Source organism: Triticum aestivum, chromosome 4B, assembly GCF_018294505.1.
Source record: "Triticum aestivum cultivar Chinese Spring chromosome 4B, IWGSC CS RefSeq v2.1, whole genome shotgun sequence".
NCBI classification, from domain to species: Eukaryota; Viridiplantae; Streptophyta; class Magnoliopsida; order Poales; family Poaceae; genus Triticum; species Triticum aestivum.
Genome location: NC_057804.1, coordinates 580,711,767 through 580,729,949, shown reverse-complemented (window position 1 = coordinate 580,729,949; position 18,183 = coordinate 580,711,767).

Here is an 18,183-nt window from a genome sequence, read left to right as displayed (position 1 = left end):
AAGGTACTCATGGACGGAGGTAGCAGCTTCAATATCCTCTATTATGATACTTTCCAGCACATGGGGTTGACTGAGAAGAATATGAGAACATCCAACACTGTTTTCCATTGGGTGGTTCCAGGCAAGTCGGCTTACCCAGTTGGCAAGATTGAGTTGGAGGTGGCCTTTGGAGATGAGTATGATTCCAGGGCTGAGAAATTGACATTTGAAGTGGTCAAAATCAGGAGTCCATATCACGCTTTGTTTGGGCGACCGGCTTATGCTAAATTCATGGCACGACCGTGTTACGTTTACTTACAACTCAAAATGCCGGGTTACAAGGGCACCATCACAGTGCATGGGAGTCGAAAGGTGGCCTTGGAATGTGAAGAAGGCGACGCGGCTTACGCTGAGACCGCCTTTGCCGTGGAGGAGCTTAAATTTTATCAAGACAATGTTGACCCGGCGGATATGACCTCTCTCAAGAAACCAACTACTGAGCATGACCCGGCGTTGAAGTTTAAATCGGCCGCTGAGACAAAGCTTGTTGACTTTACCCCAGGAGACGCCTCTAAGCAGTTCAGTATCAGTGCCAATTTGGATCCTAAATAGGAAAGCGCGCTCATCGAGTTCATTCGTGAGAACCGGGACATCTTTGCATGGAAACCTTCTGACATGCCGGGTGTACCGAGGGAACTCGCTGAGCACACTCTCAATATTGATCCAAAGTATAAGCCGGTCAGGCAGTTTCTCCGACGGTTCAACGAAGAGAGACGGAAAGCTATTGGGGAAGAGGTCGCCCGGCTCTTAGCGGCCGGGTTTATTGTTGAAGTTTTTCACCCGGAGTGGTTGGCTAACCCGGTGTTAGTGCTCAAGAAGAACGGCACTTGGCGGATGTGTGTGGATTACACGGACTTAAACAAGGCTTGTCCGGCTGATCCCTTTGCTCTCCCCCGTATTGATCAAATCATTGATGCTACGGCGGGTTGTGAACGTTTGAGCTTCTTGGATGCTTACTCTGGTTATCATCAGATCAAGATGGCAGTTAAGGACCAGGAGAAGACAGCTTTCATCACTCCATTTGGGGCCTTCTGTTATGTATCTATGCCGTTTGGACTCAAGAGTGCCCAGGCGACTTATCAGCGATGTGTACAGAACTGTTTGCACGATCAAATTGGGCATAATGTTCATGCTTATGTGGATGACATCATGGTGAAATCCAGAGAAAAGGAAACCTTGATATCTGACCTGAGAGAGACCTTTGACAATCTCCGGGTTTACAAGATGATGCTTAACCCATCCAAGTGTGTGTTTGGTGTACCTGCAGGCAAGCTCTTGGGTTTTATGGTATCAAACAGAGGCATTGAAGCTAATCCGGAGAAAATCACGGCGATTACCTCTCTGGCTAAGCCGGTGTGTATCAATGATGTTCAGCGCCTAGCGGGTCGTGTTGCCGCTTTAAGACGGTTCATAAGCCGGTTAGGGGAGAAGGCCTTACCGCTAGATCAGATGATGAAGAAAACAGACACCTTCATCTGGAGTGATGCTGCTAATACTGCCTTTGAAGATTTGAAGAGACAGTTGTCTGAGCCACCGGTTCTAGTGTCTCCCATTGACAGAGAGACGTTGCTGTTGTATGTGGCTGCTAATTCACGAGCAGTCAGTGTTGCCATCGCGGCGGAGCGTAAGGAAGCTGGCAAGGAGCATCCAGTTCAACGACCGGTTTATTATATCAGTGAGGTGCTCATGGAGTCTAAGCAAAGGTATCCACATTGGCAGAAACTTGTTTACGGTGTGTTCATGGCAAACCGGAAGCTGAAGCAGTACTTCCAAAGTCATCCTATAATGGTGGTAAGTTCAGCCCCTTTGGGAGACATCATTCAAAACCGGGAGGCCACAGGGCGGATCGCTAAGTGGGCTATTGATCTTGGGCCCTATGGATTGAAGTATATGCCTCATACTGCTATCAAATCTCAAGCCTTGGTCGATTTTATCAATGATTGGACAGAGTTGCAGGCACCTAAGGAGAAGCCGGATAATACGTATTGGACTATTCACTTTGATGGGTCCAGGCAGTTAGAAGGCTCGGGGGCTGGCATTATGTTAACTTCCCCTCGAGGTGAAAAATTTCGCTATGTGCTCCGGCTCATGTTTCCTTGTACTAACAATGTAGCTGAATATGAGGCCTTGCTCCACGGTCTCCGGATGGCCAAGGAGATGAATTTGAGCCGGGTAAGGTGTTTGGGTGACTCAGATCTCGTAGCTCAACAGGTCTCAGACAAGTGGGATTCTAAAGATCCCCTTATGGCGGCTTACTGTCAGGAAGTAGATGTTGTGGCCGGACATTTCAAAGGTTATCAGGTGGAGCACATTGATTGAAGGAAGAATGAGGCGGCTGATGCTTTAAGCCGGCTGGGATCTCAACGTAAGCCGGTGCCACCTAACACCTTTCTTGATGTTTTGCATAACCCTTCTGTCAAGGTGCCTACAGAGGAAGAACTAGCGGTGCCAGACCCGGAGGCACAGCTGGTGGCGGCTCTTCATGTCATCCCGGATTGGACCGTGCCATATTTGGCCTATATGACCCGGGGAGAGTTACCAGAGGATGAAACTTTGGCAAGACAAATTGTCAGACGATCCAAATCCATGACGATTGTTAATGGTGAGTTGCATCATTGCAGTGTGACAGGGGCGTTTCAACGCTGTGTGTCACCTGGAGAGGGACAAGAGATACTTCGTGAGATTCATGAAGGAGATTGTGGTCATCATGCCGGCTCAAAATCTCTTGTGGCCAAGGCTTTCCGTCATGGTTTCTACTGGCTCACGGCTCATGCTGATGCGGAGGATCTGGTTAGTAAATGTGACGGTTGTCAGAAGTTCTCACAACGTACTCATGTGCCGGCTCAGGAATTGAGGATGATCCCGATTACCTGGCCGTTTGCAGTCTGGGGGCTTGACATGGTTGGACCTTTCAAAAGGTCTAAGGATAAAAAGACACATCTCCTGGTGGCAGTGGATAAGTTTACAAAGTGGGTTGAGGCGGAGCTAGTCAGTAAGTGTGATGCGGCCACAGCGGTTCAGTTCATGAAAAAGGTGATCTTTCGCTTTGGTTTCCTGCACAGCATTATAACTGATAATGGTACTAACCTTTCCAAGGGAGCCATGGAAGAGTTCTGTTAACGAGAACATATCCGGCTTGATGTTTCGGCTGTTGCTCATCCTCAATCCAATGGTCAAGTAGAAAGAGCTAATCAAGAGATACTGAAGGGTATTAAACCCCGGCTCTTAGTCCCCTTAAACGGACACCGGGTTGCTGGGTGGAAGAGTTACCCTCTGTACTATGGAGCATCAACACTACGCCTAATAGATCTACGGGTTATACACCTTTTTTCATGGTCTATGGAGCAGAAGCAGTTCTACCAAGTGACATCCGACACGACTCACCCCCTGTGGCAGCTTATGTTGAGGCGGACAACGAAAAGGCTCGTCAGGAGGCACTGGACTTGTTGGATGAGGAGCGAGACTTGGCAATGGACCACTCGGCGATTTACCAGCAAGACCTGCGCCGTTATCATAGCCGCCGGATCAAGAGCAGAACCTTTCAGGAAGGTGATTTGGTGCTCCGGCTCATCCAGGATCAATCTGACATGCACAAGCTATCTCCGCCTTGGGAAGGACCCTTTGTGGTCAGCAAGAATCTGAACAACGGGTCATATTACCTCATTGATATTCGAGAGCACAGAGACTCATGTAAGTGGGAGGAAGAGACCCGCCGGCCTTGGAACATAGCCCACCTTCGGCCTTACTATACTTAAGCCACCGGCTCTTAGGATGTATATACTTTTGACGATGTATATATTATATAAAGCAATAAAGCAGGACCTCTGTCCTTTTTTCCATAAAGAATGTTTTTATGTCTTCTTTATCAGGTGGTGGACACTACCAACAGGGAGCGGATCATATCTGAATCCGGCTTTCCCTTTGGACCGGCTTATGATCATATCTGAATCTAGCCATGATCACTTGGGGGCTTCCTGTTCAAACATAGGTCGTATCCGAACCAAAGAGAACATAGCTGTCGATACCCGCTTGATCGGCATACTGCCAAACCCACTTGGGGGCTTCTTGATCATATTTGAATCATAGCTTAACCCCTTTGGGTCTGACGTGGATCGTATACGAATCAGCATCATTAAACAAATCTCATGGTCACTTGGGGGCTTCCTGTTCAAACATAGGTCGTATTCGAACCAAAGAGAACATAGCTATCGATACCCATTTGATAGGCATCGCCAAGCCACTGGGGGCTATATGATCGTATCTGAATCTTAGCTTAACCCCTTTGGAACGGTTTACTGATCGTATTCGAACCGGAAGCCTGTAAATTATTTTGACTATCCTGAGACCTTGGGAAAACATTATGAGATGTTTTTTGTCTTTCCGGTTTAATATTGGTCACACCAGGTTGTTAAGTACCAGGTGAGCATCAAATCAGCAGGAAAGATTATCAAAGGATCGCAGGTATGCTATTATGCTTAGAAAAGTATAGTCATAAACCGGCCTGTGTAGGGTGCCCTTGGTTCGTTTCCGGGTTACAAATACTTTATGTGACCCCCGGTGTGATAAACTGCCAAGGGAGCTTTTGTTTGTTTCATGTGCAGGATAAGACAAGCAAATTTAACATCAGGGAGACAAATGATCAACATAAGCTAGAAATATATAACAATGGCGGCTTATGAAAGTATTAAGCGCCATAAACATGCGCGAAGGCATGACAAAAGTTGAGAGGTTTTCCTTATCCTATTACAAGACTCCCTGAGTCTGAATAAGTGAAGCATTGTTTTTTGCAAGACACCTGGCGATTCACTCCTTCGGCGAGCTTGAAGTCTCCGGGTTATCCTTCTCCGCTTCTCCTTCGGCTGTTTCGTCCTGGAAAGTTGACGAGGCCCAGTCAATGCCGCTCAAAGCTTCAAATTCAGCTTCGTCATCTATTAAACCGGCTGGGTCCACTTTAGGGGCGAAAGTATGCTTACGAATTGGAGGGATCAGGCTGATTTGATCATATGGAGTGTTTGGAATTCTCCGGTTTTCACTGTCATAAGTCGGCGCATACTTGCTAAGGTCAGTGTCGTTTCCAACAAGGGTTGCCACGGGATGTATGGCTTTGACGCAGGCGGTGAAATCATGGTTATCAAATACAGTGCCGTCTTCCTTCGGACTTGGGTATCCAAGGGCAAGGTCGGCCGGGTCTAGTTCTAGGAGCCATGCTTTAGCCCGGCTCAACGCGGCTACGGCCCTAGCTCTTGCGGACGCCCGCCTTAAGTCTTGGATCTGCTGAGGCAGGAAAGCGAGGCTCTTCAACATGTCTTGCAGAAGGCGGGGAGGAGGGCTTGATAAGGCTACAACGGACAAAGCACATTGTGACCCGGAGTACAACTGTTCCACTAAGGTGTAAACTGCTTTCAGCTTGATCAGCATGTTTTGCTTAAGGTTGGTACTCCTGGGGCCTGTGTGTGCACAAGCATAACAGTCAGCCGGAAGTAATTATTGCAATAGTCATTGTAAGGTTACAATGTTTGAGGTTTTGCATAGTAACTTACCGAAGATGGCTGAGACCATTTGTGATATCTGCCGTTTTAAGTCGGACAGCTCGGTTGTTGCCTCTGCAAGAGATGCTTCTGCTGTCTTGGCTCGAGTCACCAGTGAAGCCTTCTCATTAGCCCAAGCTTTCTTCTCCGACTCAAAATTCTTCTTGAGCTTCTCATTTTCAGAGACATTGAATTCAAATTTGGAGTTAGCCTTCTGAGTCTCAAGTTCTTCAGTTTCTAGATGGCTCTTCAGGACAGCAAGCTCCGATTCAAACTGACTTATGGCGGCCTGCATTGACACCAGGTTATGGTAAGGATTATAGTAAGGTAACATTCAAGTCCCAAGCTCTTTACAAGTAAAGATACATGGCACTTGGGGGCTAATGTATGCTGAAGAATTTTAAAAACTTATCCTACCGGGTGACACATATTAAGTCTCAAGCACTTTACAAGTAAAGATACTTGACACTTGGGGACTAATTTATATTGCAAATTTACAACTATCATGTTATAACCGGGTCAAATATATTCTCTTTGAACCAGCTCAATTAATAAGTAAAGCAGATTTCTAAGTCTACAACATATTTATTCATAAGCGATAGACTTGGGGGCTGGTATAGTATGTAAGACTCAGGTAAAAAGTATAGGTTATACCTCAGATTTGTGCTATATTTGTTTTACCATGTCAATTTCCAGGTCACGGCTATTATGCACTTGATTCAGATAGCCCGAGACTATATCACCAATGCTTAAGTGAGTGTAATCAGTAATGTCCTGCTTGGTTTTTTGGCGTTCGGCAAGTTCTTCCTTGGCGGAACATTTGGCAAGGACGATAGGCCGCCCTGGTTCAACAAACTGAGACCTCACAATCTCAACTTCCGGTTCATTTGTCTTGACCGGGCTAGGAGTCTCCGGGTCATTTGTGTTGAGAGTATCTTCAGCAGGCGGATCAGAAGTTGGCACTGGAATATAAGAAGCCGGATTAGGCGGCGGCTGATGGGCAGAGCTGTCTGGAGCAGATGCATTAATCACCGATTCAGTTATAATCGGGTCGTGGGACGGCTTATTCTTCTTCGCCCTCTTGCTGGGTTTCACTTGCATGCTGTTAACAAAGGCAGAAGGATGAATACGCCAGCATGGGTAAAGTAAAGTTTAAGGTACATAAGGTTACATTACCTGGGAGCAGTTTTGAAAGCCGGCATGTTTGACTGCATGGATTCACCGGAAGAAGGAGAGGTATCTTGATAATTGGAGTCAGACGAATTGAGAGGATGACGAATTAAGCCCGCTAAAGGTAAAACAGAACGTAAATCGGAGATAACCTCAGTCCGACGCTTCCTGGTTACGTCAGGTAAGCCGGAGGAGAGTTCCGCATCCTTGTTGTTCCGGGTCTGCCTCCGGTTCTCAAGCTGTTGTTGCTTCAAAAGAAATTGAGGATCTTGATAAGCAAGAGCATGTGAAAATCTTACTTTCTGGGTCACCCTTCGGATCTTTTGCTTTGGCGAAGGCTCTGAGTCAGAGGAGATTATAGTTACCTCTTCATTGGCTTCTTGACTGTTCCCCGTATCCTCCTGAAGGGGTAGAATGTCAGACAGGTAATAACAAGGGAATTAAAAAGAAAATTTAAAGATTACCTCTTCATCATCCGAAGAACTGTCCTCCAATTTGAGTAAGTCGGAGGCGCTGGGTTTCTTCTTCTTTGAGGTTGCTGTCTTGGCGGCTTTCCTTTCGGCTTTCTTGGTTGCCCTGGCTTGTTTTGCAGCCTCATGTTCATATTTAACCTTCCAGAAGTTATCATCGGCCTGTGGGAAAGGATAAGGAATTATGAGTACTAAAGAAGGTATAACATAGCAAAGAGTATTTATTAAGATTGATAACTTACTGCAGGGGCCGGGTTCTTCTTGCAAAAGGGAAGTAAGCCGAAGGTGTTACTTGTCACAGTGCCCTCCTTCGGCAGTGACTGGGTCGTAGCCTCCACCACATCATCTGGTAAGTCGTCAGGACTATGGAGTAACGGGTCATCCTTTTCGCCTGTACAGGTACACATTAAGCCGGAATGGCGGCTTAATGGAAGTACTCGCCAGGTGACCTAGACTTGGACCAGATCGATGCCGTTTAAACCGTTTCCCAAGAGAGCTTTGATCTTCTTGATGGTGGGATTGAGAGGCAGACGTTCAACGGCCGTCAGTTTGTCTGGTAGCGGATGGTTGGACTCAAGGCGCAGGACGCGAAAGCCGGGCAGAGGCTTCTCATCAGCCGGAGAAGTATACTGACAATAGAACCACGTTTGGTTCCAAGATTTTGGGTGACTCGGCAGCTCAGCATAAGGAAAAAGGCAGTCTCTCCGTCGCTGGATTGAGATGCCGCCAAGCTCAAGACTGGGCCCGTTGGCACGTTCATTTTGCCGGTTCATGTAGAAAAGTTCCCTGAACAATAGCAGACTTGGCTCCTCTCCCAGGTACACCTCGCAGAAGACTTGGAAATTGCAAATATTTGACACGGAATTGGGTCCGATGTCTTGAGGTCTAAGGTCAAAGAAATTCAAAACTTCCCTGAAGAATTTTGAGCCGGGAGGGGCAAATCCCCGGCTCATGTGATCCGTAAAAACTATCACCTCCCCTTCTTTGGGATGAGGCTTCTCTTCAGACGGGTCAGGGACACGATAAGACATGACCTCTCTTCTTGGCAGGTGGCCATATTTCACGAACTCAGCCAGTTTGCTCTTGGTAACTATGGATGGGACCCAATTGCAGGTTACAGGGGCCTTGGCCGCTTTAGGAGCCATGACAACAGTTGGCCTATGACAAAATAAGAAGATCCGGTTCAATTTTAACCAGGGAGGAAAATCCTAATTATTCAAGGTGGCGGCTTAAGGAGGGGCCTAATGATATAAGGATGACTGTGCAACAATATTTAAGCCGCTACAAGTATCAAGAGCAGTTCAAAATTCTTCAGGTCATGAGGAGCAACTAAGGTTCTGTGTCATTTATTTAAGCCGGACACCTCGACAGTTGTGTTTAAGGGCATTCACCAGAAGAAGTTTTCCGGGTGATAAAAACAAGTTTCACAGATGACAGTTATTACTCTGGATCAAATTATTGCTCTGAAAAGAAAATTTTCTAGACCTAAAAACAGGGCAGAGAAGTTCATACACTCGAAAAGGGTTTCCAAAAAAGGGAAATAAGATCTATTTCTATGCAAGATCAACACAAACAAGTACCGCAGCAGTTCTACGTAGTTTTTACGATCTAAACAGGGCATTGGAGGTAAGAACTAGCGAGGGTTTGCGTCGGGCGGTGATGAACACCGACGAACTCGACAAAGTCCCAATGCAGATCTAAGAAAGGGAAGGAGAGGAACTCACGGATGTGGACGAGTTGCAGAGGTTCGCCGTCGATTTCTGGTCAGAGTCAGGCTGATGCAGCGGCCTGAGTCGGTGAAGACGAGGGGTTCGACGACGGCGGCGGCGAAGCTCGAGAGGAAGCAAGAGGAAGAAGACGACTGAAAGAGGGAAGAATGGAAGACCTAAGTCGCGCCTATTTATAGGGAGAGGATAACTGAGACGACGCGGGAAACGAGGAGAGAACAGTTATTATCCAGCGGCCCCGATGCCTCGATTTTCGGAATAGTCAATAAAGCAGAAATCCGTTGAAGGATACGATGGAATAGAAAAGTAATTTAAGAAAGGATGACGTCATGGTGGTTTAACCCGGATCCAGATGATGACGTCACGGCGGGTTAAAATCTTCGTGCAAAACAAAAGACTGAAAGACAGTTCCATAAGGTATTTTAAGATTGACATGAACAGGTTCAAATCAATCAAGGGCCTAATGTTGGGGATATAACTATTTGTGTAAGCCGCCCAGGAGGGGCCGAGTTACGCAAAGAAGACTTACCAAAGGTGAAGATGGCGGTTCATAGAGGGCTTAAGGCCCGCAGGCGACTTAAGGCCCGGTGTAATAAACCGCCATAGTAATATTACTTTTATCATAAGGTAGACTTAACTAGTCACCGAGCCGGACATTCTTTATAAGCCGGCCGAGACTCTGTAAGGCGCAGGGCGTCCACCCGTGTATATAAGGGGACGACCCGCTGGCGGCTTAGGGCAAGAAACAACTCCTCGAGAACCGGGCATAGCATATCTCGCTCCCTGGTCATCGAAACATCAATACCAACCCAACTAGATGTAGGCCTTACCTTCACCGTAAGGGGCCGAACTAGTATAAAACCTCTCATGTCCTTTGTCCCGATTAACCCCTTCAAGCTTCCTAGTTGCGATGGCTCCACAACTAAGTCCTTTCACGAGGACATCTGACGTGACAATTCCACGACACTAACCGATAATTGTTGAAGAAGAAAGGTGGGATGCCTACAGGGCATCCCCAAGCTTAGATGCTTGAGACTTCATGGAATATTATCTTGGGGTGCCTTGGGCATCACCAAGCTTGGACTTTTGTGTCTCCTTAATTCCTCTCGTATCATGGTTTCTCTATTTCTCAAAAACTTCATCCACATAAAACTCAACAAGAACTCGTGAGATAAGTTAGTATAAAACAATGCAAAACCTTATCATTTCGTACTGTAAAAAATAACTAAAATTATTATTCAACATTGCATACTAAATGTATCTGTATATTTAATACTCCTATCCTCAAATAGAATCATTAAACAAGCAAACATATGCAAACAATGCAAACATAACAGCAATCTGCCAAAACAGTATAGTCTGTAAAGAATGCAAGATTCATCATACTTCCCTAACTCCAACAATTATGAGAAAAATACTAAGCTGTAGGATATTTATCATAGCTCATTATGCAGAAATTTTCAACATTATATCATTCCCTGACTTTTCTAGGGAATTTTTGCAACAGCGGCAAACTTTCTGTTTCAAACAGCAACATGTATAGTAGCAAAATAAGCATGGTAAAGGCTATCCTTGGCATTTTTATTGAAAATGGAGATGCAAAACATTATTATTAATAACATCAAGCAAATACTAACAAAATAAAATGACGCTCCAAGCAAAACAGATATCATGTGGTAAATAAAAATATAGCTCGAAGTAAAGTTACCGATGAACGAAGACGAAAGAGGGGATGCCTTCCGGGGCATCCCCAAGATTAGGCTCTTGGTTGTCCTTGAATATTACCTTGGGGTGCCTTGGACATCCCAAGCTTAGTATCTTTCCACTCCTTATTCCATAGTCCATCGAATCTTTACCCAAAAATGAAAACTTGACAACACGAAACTCAAAACAAAACTCGTAACCTCCGTTAGTATAAGAAAATAAATCACCACTTAGGTACTGTTGTGAACTCATTATTTATTCATATTTGTGTAATATATACTGTATTCTAACTTATCTATGGTTCATACCCTCTGATACTACTCATAGATTCATCAAAATAAGCAAACAACACATAGAAAACAGAATCTGTCAAAACAGAACAATCTGTAGTAATCTGTATCAAACGTATACTTATGGAACTCCAAAAATTCTGAAATAAATTGTTGTACCTGAGGGATTTGTCTATTAATCACCTGAAAAAAGAATCAACCTAAAATAACTCTCCATTAAAAAATGGTAGCTAATCTCGTGAGCGCAAAAGATTCTGTTTTTTACAGCAAGATCATATAGACTTCACCCAAGTCTTCCCAAAGGTTCTACTTGGCACAAACACTAATTAGATCATAAAACCACATATAAACAGAGTCTAGATGAATTATTTATTACTAAACCGGAGAAAAATCAAAGGACAAAAATAAAGTTGGGTTGCCTCCCAACAAGCGCTATCGTTTAACGCCCCTAGCCAGGCATGATGATTTCAATGATGCTCACATAAAAGATAAGAATTGAAACATAACGGGAGCATCATGAATCATATGACTAGCACATTTAAGCCTAAACCACTTCCTATGCATATGTATTTTGTGATCAAACAACTTATGGGAACAATAATCAACTATAATAGGAAGGTAAAACAAGCAAATCTTCAAGATTTTCAACACATAGAGAGGAAACTTGATATTATTGCAATTCCTACAAGCATATATTCCTCCATCATAATAATTTTCAGTAGCATCATGAATGAATTCAATAATATAACCAGCACATAAATCATTCTTTTCATGGTCTACTTGCATAGAAACTTTACTACTCTCCACATAAGCAAATTTCTTCTCATGAATAATAGTGGGAGCAAACTCAACAAAATAACTATCATGTGAGGCATATTCCAATTGAAAACTAAAATCATGATGGCAAGTTTCATGGTTATCATTATTCTTAATAGCATACAAGTCATCACAATAATCATCATAGATAGCAACTTTGTTCTCATACTCAATTGGAACCTCTTCCAAAATAGTAGATTCATCACTAAATAAAGTCATGACCTCTCCAAATCCACTTTCATAAGTATTATAAGATTCAACACCCTCCAAAATAGTGGGATAATTACTTGCTAAAGTTGACACTCTTCCAAACCCACTTTCATCAATATAATCATCATAAATAGGAGGCATGATTTCATCATAATAAATATTCTCGTCAAAACTTGGGGCACAAAAAATATCATATTCATCAAACATAGCATCCCCAAGCTTGTGGCTTTGCATATGATTAGCATCATGGGTATTCAAAGAATTCATACTAATAACATTGCAATCATGCTCATAATTCACATATTTAGTGCCAAACATTTCATAGATTTCTTCTTCTAGCACTTGAGCACAATTTTCCTTACCATCATTCTCACGAAAGATATTAAAAAGATGAAGAGTATGAGACAAACTCAATTCCATTTTTTAGTTTTCTTTTATAGACTAAACTAGTGATAAAACAAGAAACAAAAAGATTCGATTGCAAGATCTAAAGATATACCTTCAAGCACTCACCTCCCCGGCAACGGCGCCAGAAAAGAGCTTGATGTCTACTACACAACCTTCTTCTTGTAGACGTTGTTGGGCCTCCAAGTGCAGAGGTTTGTAGGACAGTAGCAAATTTCCCTCAAGTGGATGACCTAAGATTTATCAATCCATCGGAGGCGTAGGATGAAGATGGTCTCTCTCAAGCAACCCTGCAACCAAATAACAAAGAGTCTCTTGTGTCCCTAACACACCCAATATAATGGTAGGTTGTATAGGTGCACTGGTTAGGTGAAGAGATGGTGATACAAGTGCAATATGGATGGTAGATATGAGTAATTGTAATCTGAAATTATAAAAACAGCAAGGTAACAAGTGGTAAAAGTGAGCGTAAACGGTATTGCAATGGTAGGAAACAAGGCCTAGGGTTCATACTTCCACTAGTGCAAGTTCTCTCAACAATAATAACATAATTGGATCACATAACAATCCCTCAACATGCAGCAAAGAGTCACTCCAAAGCCACTAATAGCAGAGAACAAACAAAGAGATAATCACGAAGCTATTCTTTCCGTTCGATCTATCATAGAGTTCATACTAGAATAACACCTTAAGACACAAATCAACCAAAACCCTAATGTCACCTAGATACTCCATTGTCAGCTCAAGTTTCCATGGGAATGATTATACGATATGCATCACACAATCTCAGATTCATCTATTCAACCAACACAAAGTACTTCAAAGAGTGCCCCAAAGTTTATACCGGAGAATCAAGACGAAAACGTGTGCCAACCCCTATGCATAGATTCCGAAGGTCACGGAACCCGCAAGTTGATCACCAAAACATACATCAAGTAGATCACATGAATAACCCACTGTCACCACAGATAAGCACATGCAAGACATACATCAAGTGTTCTCAAATCCTTAAAGACTCAATCCGATAAGATAACTTCAAAGGGAAAACTCAATCCATTACAAGAGAGTAGAGGGGGAGAAACATCATAAGATACAACTATAATAGCAAAGCTCGCGGTACATCCAGATCGTGCCAAATCAAGAGCACGAGAGAGAGAGAGAGATCAAACACATAGCTACTGGTACATACCCTCAGCCCCGAGGGTGAACTACTCCCTCCTTATCATGGAGAGCACCGGGATGATGAAGATGGCCACCGGTGAGGGATCCTCCCTCCGGCAGGGTGCCGGAATAGGGTCCTGATTGGTTTTTGGTGGCTACAGAGGCTTGCGGCGGCGGAACTCCCGATCTATTTTCGTCTTCGAAGGTTTTAGGGTATATGGACTTATATAGGTGAAAGAAGTTAGTCGGGGGACACTCGAGGGGCCCACGAGACAGGGGGTGCCCCCAGTAGGGGGGGCGCCCCCACCCTCGTAGCTTCCTCAAAGCTTCTCTGGCGTGCACTCCAAGTCCCCTGTATTGCTTCCGTTCCAAAAATAACTTTCCCAAAGGTTTCATTCTGTTTGGACTCCGTTTGATATTCCTTTTCTTCGAAACACTGAAATAGGCAAGAAAACAACAATATGGGATGGGCCTCCAGTTAATAGATTAGTACCAAAAATAACATAAAAGTGTATAATAAAGCCCATAATAATCCAAAACAGATAATATAATAGCATGAATGCTTCATAAATTATAGATACGTTGGAGACGTATCAAGCACCATCGCTAGGTCATCGTCAGCCACCACAATCTCTTGCCCATCCTCAGCCACCACCGTCGCTCACCCATTGTCAGCCAACACCATCGCTTGGCCCTCGTCGGCCACCACCATCGCGAGGTCATCGTCAGACAGAATAGGTTGCACCTCCCTCATCCCCACTCTGCTCCTCTTCTTCCCCACTCCATTTCGGATCATCCTCGCTGCGGCTTTTGCTGTAGCCAGAGTTGCCACTGCTTTGGCTTTAGCCAGAGTTGTTGTTGCTGATGCTCCCATTGCCTGACCAAATGCAACAATGACCGTTAACAATCGATGTGAGACAAAGCCAAATGTAGAAGAAGAAGAGGCAGAACATACTCGCATCGTCGTCGCCCTGATAGTGCATGCGGCACATAGTCGTGTTGAACACCTTCACGGTGAGCATCGTGTCACCGTCGTACCTGAAGAAAAGGATGTACCCGCACCGCAGGTCATAGGCATGGTAGAACTGCTCCCAGCCACGACACAGTTACATGTGTCCGTACCTAGTCACCACCTCCACGTCCCAATGCCTGCGAAATCCGCTGCCAGCATGTCACAGCTTCACATTCTTTGGCCGATGGCCATCCAACATCTGCATAAAAGTGTCAGGCAGCCTCTGCAGCGTGGGACAAGGAGTGATGTAGCAAACAACAGAGTTATCATAAAGAGATGGGTGAAGGGGATATCTCTCCTTTTACATACCTGCCTCCTGGAGGAATTTTCAAGTATGATAGTGAAGAACACGAAAGCATCCAACTCGTACTCCAATGTGGTAGAGCGCAGCCTGCGGTGGCGGCCTCCCCCCATCTCTGATAAGCAGCAGAAGAGACCAATTAGTACCCACGCTAAATTTGTTTTGCGTGAAAAGACCAAAGCTAGCAGTCAGAAAACCCAAGATCAGGATCTGAAGTCATGCACTCCAGATTCATCAATCTAGTATGAGGCCCTTGGACTTGTTAGTGAAGGTTGGAACACTTTACCTTCTATCACTACAAAAAAATAAACTTCCAGGATGATACGTGTTTGTCACAGTAGGTCGCGTTTTTTGTCATGCATGTACATCCATGACGATTTTATGGAAGAATCAAGATAGTCATACCTATGCTGTCGTATAAGTGTTCCATGACATTACCAAAATTATCATCACGGAAGTGTCCACTTCCATGACAATAAATCGCGCGTCACAGAAGTGCTTTCGTCAAGGGTGACCGACATGTGGCATCCACCGTAACGGAACGCCGTTAAGCTATCAGGTCGGGTTTTGGATCCGATAACCCGTTAACAGCCCGGATCAATGGGAAATTTCCACGTGTAAAATTCTGATTGGCCAAAGGGAACACCTGTCAGCTCGTTAGTGGGCCAGATGTCGCTCGTCCATTGGAGGAGACATGCCTATGATATGTCGACACGTGGCTGGGCCCAACAGATGCCCATATAGGTTAAAAAGGCTGGCCCAGTCAAAGGCCCGTAGTACTTAATCAGGTACTAGTGGGCCAGCCCAATAACGACCTGCTTAATAAAGGCCCATTTAAGGCCCAAAGCCAGATCTGGCCCGTTAATTGTTCGCCCAAAATTTGGGCCCATTTACGGCCCGAAGCCAGATCTGGCCCATTAATTGTTCGCCCAATATTTGGGCCCATTTGCGGCCTGAAGCCAGATCTGGCCTGTTAATTGTTCGCCGAATATTTGGGTCCAACTACGGCCCAGTGACTTTCGGCCTGTTAGAGGCCTGATGTAGACATGGGCCCATTTCAGCCCGGTGTGACTTTCAGCCTGTTAGAGGCCTGATGTAGACATGGGCCCATTTCAGCCTGGTGTGACTTTCGGCCTGGGAATGGCCCATGTTGCCCATGGGCTATATATGGTCCGACGGGACATCGGGCCCACTAACGGCCCGTGCTAAAGGTGGCAACATTTAAGCCCAACGTGACTTTGGGCCTGTTAAAGGCCTGTTGTGTAATTCGGCCTGTTGATGCCTGTACTAAGCTTTCGGCCTCTTAAAGTCCCATGATATCAGTGGGCCAACTAAGGCCCGAGATATGTTTCGGCCTGGTAACGGCCCATGAGCTAGCTGGGCCCAAAAAGGCCTGGTCTACATTTCAGCCTGCTGAAGACCCGTCGACGACTATTGAAAATTGAGGCCCAACATGCATTTTGGCCTGCTAAAGGCCCGTGGTTTCATCTCGGTCGTAACAGGCCAGTACAACATTTAGCCTGTTAATGGCCCAACGCTACCTGGGCCAAACTAAGCGCTGGGTCGACAAAAGGCCCAACTAAAATATAGGCGGGTGTAAGTTTGGGCCTAGCGCAATGTGTGAAGGCCCCAATCATTCAGGCCCAAGAAAGATGCAGGCCGGCCCAATTGTGGCTAACTAAAAACCAGTCCCGTTAGAGTCGAATGTTTCGGCCCGGTCGACTACATCTAATTTTTTTTCAGATAGCGAATGATGGCAGTAACTAGTAGGAATTAAGAACAAACCTACTCAATACAATAAAGAAATTATGGCATAGTAACTAAGAATAAACCTACACTATATAATAAAGGATTTAAGGTATATTACATCCACTTGGCATCGAAGTTCGCCACCAGTGATCATAAAGCGCAAGGAAGAAGCAGATTACAAAAACTGGGCACCATTGCAGCGTAACAAAATAATACTGAACCGAGACCACTTCCAAGACAGTTCCAGAAAGGTTAGCCTTGCGGGGGAACTGCTGCGCAAGCTGCTGAGCAAGGCTGTGAGACTGGCCTAGCATGTCGGTCATAGCTTCCAGGTGTAGCTGTTTAGCGATGAGGTTCTCATTGATGTTCTCCGCAATCTTCCTTGGAGATAGGACTTCAAGTCGAAGTTGAGTTGCAGAATGCCTTTCTGATAGAACTTGGGACTGAAGAAGTCGAACTGATTCAGACAATGAATTCTGTGAGCTTGCCTGACTGCTAGTCTCAAGTAACTTGAACACTGCATCAAGACAAGACTTTTGGGTTGTCTCGCTATCTTCAAGATGTTTTGCCTTCTTTGCTGCAATATATGTTGGATTTGTCTCACAGCCTTTAGCAGACTTGTGCATGCCATCAGGAATATCACCCAAAAACAAAGCAGAGAGATGACAGGTTTTGCACATGTATAAACAAAGATGATAACCGTGCTGTCAATTCCATCCAATTTCAAATTAGAAAATAAAGAGTAAGTTCAAAATATCAATAGCATAATTTGGCATTGTTCATAATGTGGGGAGCTTCACCACACTACTAGATTACCATGTCAACATAACAAGCATAGATGAAGGGCAAATAAAATCATTGTATCTATTTTTGATAATGTGCATGGCATGTTGTTCATATCATCAGCCACATCACTAAGATAAAACAGGAGATGACAAGGTGCAAATGTGGGCTGCTTCACCACACACTAGATTATAGATCCACAAAAACAAACATACATGTAGGGAGTATTAAGTAATGTGCATGGTATGAATAAGGAATTTGGTTTTACAAGTAAAACACAGAACTTACGGTTCTTGCGAACATGCATTTTGGTAGAAACATCAAACTAAACAGCAGTAAACGATAGGGAGTATGAGCAAATTAAACAGCAGTTGAGGATAAAGGCTTTAGAAGGACTGACTTACATTAACAGTTAACACCGGCTTTATAATGCCCTTCTCCATGTCAAGGGAAGGATAACTCAAGAATTTCAGCACAAAATCTTCTTCATAAGCATTGCCTGTACTCTACATTTTGTAGAGAGTAATTATAGATACGATAACACTGGAAGGGATAGAGGATAATGAAGATAAGATGCAGATTGATGCTACATAATCAACTACCAATCCTTGGAAGTACAAGCGTTACAGGACAAAACGTACTGACAAGAGCAATGGGCTACATTTCTGCACTGGCATTGTCTGTATTCTACTTGTTGGTAAGATTAAATATAGATCTGATGTTTTTTAGTAAATGGTGGGTGTGGGAGATAAGATGCAGAATGCTACACAATGAACCAATCCCTCTTCCCATAATACAAGAGTGTTTTGAACACTGGT